This window comes from Sarcophilus harrisii, chromosome 2 (assembly GCF_902635505.1).
Source record: "Sarcophilus harrisii chromosome 2, mSarHar1.11, whole genome shotgun sequence".
NCBI classification, from domain to species: Eukaryota; Metazoa; Chordata; class Mammalia; order Dasyuromorphia; family Dasyuridae; genus Sarcophilus; species Sarcophilus harrisii.
In genome coordinates this window covers 568,992,884-568,997,654 of record NC_045427.1, presented here as the reverse complement: position 1 = coordinate 568,997,654, position 4,771 = coordinate 568,992,884, and the positions used below count along the sequence as shown (strand labels likewise).

Sequence of the window (4,771 nt, the reverse complement as noted above, 5' to 3'; positions counted from 1 at the left end):
GTTAGGTAAATATTAGTATATTTTTGGAATAATCAATCAGGCAACTAATTTTAAAGTTCCTAACTCTTTCTTTTTTCTCTCTTCTCTCTTTTACTTCTCTTGGCCTCCCTCTCCCTTTTTTCCTTCCTATTCCAATTTCTTCACACGCGCACACACACATACACACACACACAATCCATCCCCCTTCAATGCAATGGGTCAGCAGCCAATACCTAAGGAACACCACAGGGCTAAAGAGGTGCTGACCCATGGCACTATATGCCTCTCAAAGGCCTTGGCCAAAGTGCCCTCACGCCAGCTTTTTCTCTCTATTTTTTCCTTTTCTCTGCCATGGAGCTGTGGAGCCTGCTGGGTTGCGGAAGTGCTAATTAGCCCAATTAGCCCTTTCTGTATGGTCACCCACAAAGCTTCCCCAGAATTCTCTGGAGGAAATACAGAGATAGTTAGTGAGCCGCATGGAAAATTTTAAAGAGAGGCAGGTAATTTTTTAAAATCCCTGTGGGCCAGATGTGAGGGGCTCCCAGGGGAGAGGACATAAAGGGGGAGGGAAGGGGATGTGAGTCTACCTTGGAGCCAGTGTGATGACTCAGCTAATAGTCATGGGATTTTTGTCTAGTTTCTAGTTGCTATCAGAAGCTAGATTTTCCAAGCTAGAAAGGAGATCTCCAATTCACTCTTTTATTCCACAAGTAAGAAAACTAAAGTCCAGAAAAGGAAGTGATTTTTTGCCCTGCTAACACCTGCTTTTATACTTTGAGCTATTGCTGTTGTTTGGGTGGGCCCAGAGAAAGAATTGTCCCTTGGTGGTGTGGCAATCAGAGTTGTAACTAGCAAGAGCACCCAGAATTTTGTGAGACAACAGCATAGGGAAGAGGTGAGCATATTTCTTTTCTTTTCTTTTTTTAAAAAGCTTTTTATTTTCAAAACATATGCATAGATAGTTTTCAGTATTCATCCTTGCAAAACTTTTGTCTTCCCAATTTTTGTCTCCCCCTCTCTTTCTCCTATCTCCTCCCTTACACAGCAAGTAGTTCAATATATGTTAAACATGTGCAATTTTCCATACATATTTCCACAATTATCACCTTGCACAAAAAAAATCAGATCAAAAAGGGGGAAAAATGAGAAAAAAAACAAAATGCAAACAAACGACAACAAAAAAGTGAAAATACTATGCTGTTGCTGTGTACAATGTTTTCCTGGTTCTACTCACTTCACTTAGCATCAATTCATATAAGTCTCTCTGGACCTTTCTGAAATTATCCTGCTGATTGTTTCTTACAGAACAATAATATGGTGAGTATATTTCTTACCTTAATAACCCCTGTCCCTGGGGCTTGCCCCATCGGCTTCTTTCACCTACCTGCCAAATGGGTGTATGAGGGATTTAGGGAGAACTAAGCACCCTTTTCAGGGCTGCTCATCTAACTTTAAGATCTACCTGTCACTCAACTCTCACATATGGGTCCAAGAAGCATTGGCCACTCCCCAGCAAAACCATCTTCGTGGGCAGACTAAAGCAGGGTAAGGACCTCAAGCTCTGGGGGAGTTAGAGGGATGTCTACCCCTAACATGCACACACTTTCCCAGGACAGAATGGCCACATGAGAACAAGGTGTTCCAATGGCCACAAAGGGATACTAGAGCTTGGTCAGACATTGAAGCCACAGTGATCCACTGCACCCCAGGATATTGCAAGTTTGACTTGTTCTGTCATTGAACTTCAGTGACTGTGTAAGAGAGAATGAGGCTGATTGATGAACGTGCAAGTCTGCCTCACTTAAATCCAATTCATGCAAAAGTTACAAGGCATCATCCCATACTGTCACTGGTCCTCTTCAAATATGTATGTTTGTGTATACGGCCACCACTGTCAGTTGTCAAGTAGGGCAGAATCCCCTAAGCTTCCATTCCCAAGAAAGCAGCCCTATCCAGGGGCCTGCTCTCCCTTTCCCACCCAATTTTCCAATTCCTGTACTCTCTGAGCATGGGTGATCTGCACCAGCTCTTGCCCTGTAATTTGGGCTATCTCCTTTCAGAATCCCATCTTCCTGGGTTCTGAATACACTTACATACTGAATTTACCCAAGTATAAGAATAATTGAATTATAGCCCTAATCCCAAAATTACTGTCTTCAGCCTCCTCCTCCTCTTCCTTTTCTTCCTCCTTCTGCTCTTTCTTCTCCTTCACTTACTCTTTCTCTTCTTTTTCCTCCTTCCCTTTTTTCTCCTCTTTCTCCTCTTCTTCCTCAGAGTCATTTAGTTGGGAGAGGGGACCTAGTACATAAAGGAACAAGAAAATAGAAAGACATTTCAGACTGATGATTGTACATGAAGTTTCAAATCTGTTATGAACAACTTGCTATTACTTTTAAATATAAAATAGTTAATGTGTAATTTTTTCCTTCCTCCTACTCGTCCTAGAGATGATGACTATCATATATATATATAAATATATATATATATATATACACACATACATATGTGTATACACACACATGTGTATAAAATCATTTTATACATGGTTCTATTTTTCAGTTCTCTGGATGTAGATCAAGTCTTCTTTCACATCTACTTTGGAGTTAATTTGGATATTTATAATAGTCAAAGTGACTTGGTCACTCAAAGTTTTTTTTTTGTTGTTTTTTTTTGTTGTTTTTTTTGCTAAGGCAATCGGGGTTAAGCAACTTGCCCAGGGTCCCACAGCTAGGAAGTGTCAAGGATTTCAGGGCTGGGTGCTCCATCCACTGCACCACCTAGCCCCACTCAAAGTTATTCTTAAAACAATATACAACATTCTTTGGTTCTGCTCATGTCACTCCATTATTTCATGCATGTCTATCTGTATTTTTCTAAGGTCATTGAAGTCATTATTTCTTATAACACAGTAGTATTCCATCACAATCATATACCACAACTTATTTAGCCATTCCCAATAATATTTAAAAATTTTCCCTTTTAAATCAATTCAATAATAATGATAAATAATATTTATATAGTATTATAGGTTACCAAATGTTTTTCATACAATAATCTTATCTGGTCTTCCCAACAACTCTGTAGTATAGGTTCTACGGGCATTAATTATTGTCCTTCTTGAATTACAGAAACAAATTCAGACAGTTGTCCAGTGTGTTATAATTCATAAGTGTCATAAGCAGGTTATGTCATATTGTTCTTGGACATTTATACATGCAAGGTGGTATACTGGACTCTCACAATATAATGCTTAAATCTTAAAATAGAAATGAAAACATAAGTGAACAGTTTTAAAATAAAATAATAGAATAAAAGGGCAATTTTCCATTTTCAAGTGAATAAGTTTTTATTATGGATTTAACTATGTAGCAGGGATACTGTTTTCAGTGTTCAACAAATTAACATTTTCCAGAATGAAACAATAAGAATTTATTTTTGTTTGATTTTGTCTCTTTTTGTATCTCTAGAATTTAGCATAGTATCTGGCACATAGTAGGTGGTTAATAAATATTGGTCAATTAACTGGTGATTGCTTAAACAGCCAGCAAAGCCTCTAAAGTCTTAGTGTATAAAGAGCCTCCTTCCTAGGATTTTAATCTACTATTGGACATGAATAAGTGAGTTTTTCAGGATCCCTCTGTGCCTGGAACATCTGATTTCATGGTATTTGTGAAAGAAAAAGTTTAAACACCTGGAAGGCATCTTCCAGCTTCAGGGTAGACTCTGTCCAGGAGAGCAGGATGGAATGACTTCATGGAAGATGATTCTCTGCCAGGGCAGCGGGTGCTAGCTGTCTTGCCTGCCAAAAACAAAAATGAGGTGGGAGAGCTGGCAAGGAAGAGTCAAGTCCAACCGGATTTTCTTCCCTCTTAGGTGCAACTCAACTTGTCTTACAATCCTTTGTTCTTAAAAACAAAATACAAAAATAAGTCACCTTAGCCCCCAAATACTAAGGCTCTAAATCCAGAATTAGTAAATGTCCTAAATACTTTTCAGTAGCCATGGTCCATTCCAAAATTCTCTGAAGACCCTAACAGCAGCAAATCACTTCAATCTTTTAGCATCTTCTTCTTATTAACAATTAGGTTTTTAAGAGTGCCCTCATTAAAATCTCATCTCCTCACCCCTCCCTCTGTGCCCAGGATATTGATTTATAAAAAGCAACGAATTGGACCGGAGCCATAGGAATATATCAGAAAAACTGCATGGGAGACACCTAGGGTGAATGAAAAAATATGTCACCGGTTCCTCGGGCTCTAAATACGCTCTCTCTTTCCTAGTAAATGTGTAAAAGGGGCAAAGAAATCAGTTTGTTGCTTACCCTATATGAAAGCAGAATGTCTTATTTTTCTGATGAAGGCCTCAGGTGGATAATTTAGGAAGATATAATAGGGCGTTCTCATACCGTAGTTAAATACTGGACACTATGCCATGGCTTTTCCTGAGTACTCTGCTTGGGGACTGGAAGGCTTGAATATTATTAAAGGATCCGTCACAAAGTACACTCAAGCTGGCATGTGCTAAAGCTAGATAGTTATTTGCCAGGAACCGGGGAGGGGGTGGTGGAGAGGGAGGAGGAAATCTCCGTAGACCTACAGTCAAGGAATAGTGGACGCAGCTTTGATTTAAGAAAGTGCTGGCACATGTAACTTCCTGGATGTAGATAACATCATGGGCTTTGGGGAATGTATTAAGTTACCTCCCCTGTGGCTTGATCACTGCTCTGGATGTGAATTATGAAATTCTGGATTGATATGTTAAGGACTTGAATGATCTCTGTCTCCAACCTGTG

The 4,771-nt window shown here is 39.3% G+C and overlaps 1 long non-coding RNA gene across 1 annotated transcript; it reads right to left on the bottom strand.

The window, feature by feature from the left end:
• Positions 1-1,223: 1,223 nt before the first annotated feature.
• LOC105749267 lies at positions 1,224-4,473 on the bottom strand. The gene is made up of 3 exons (XR_001120440.1): positions 4,301-4,473; positions 3,671-3,778; positions 1,224-2,277 (listed from the first exon to the last, which is right to left on the bottom strand). It is a non-coding gene; the product is annotated as an uncharacterized LOC105749267 (long non-coding RNA).
• Positions 4,474-4,771: the final 298 nt, after the last annotated feature.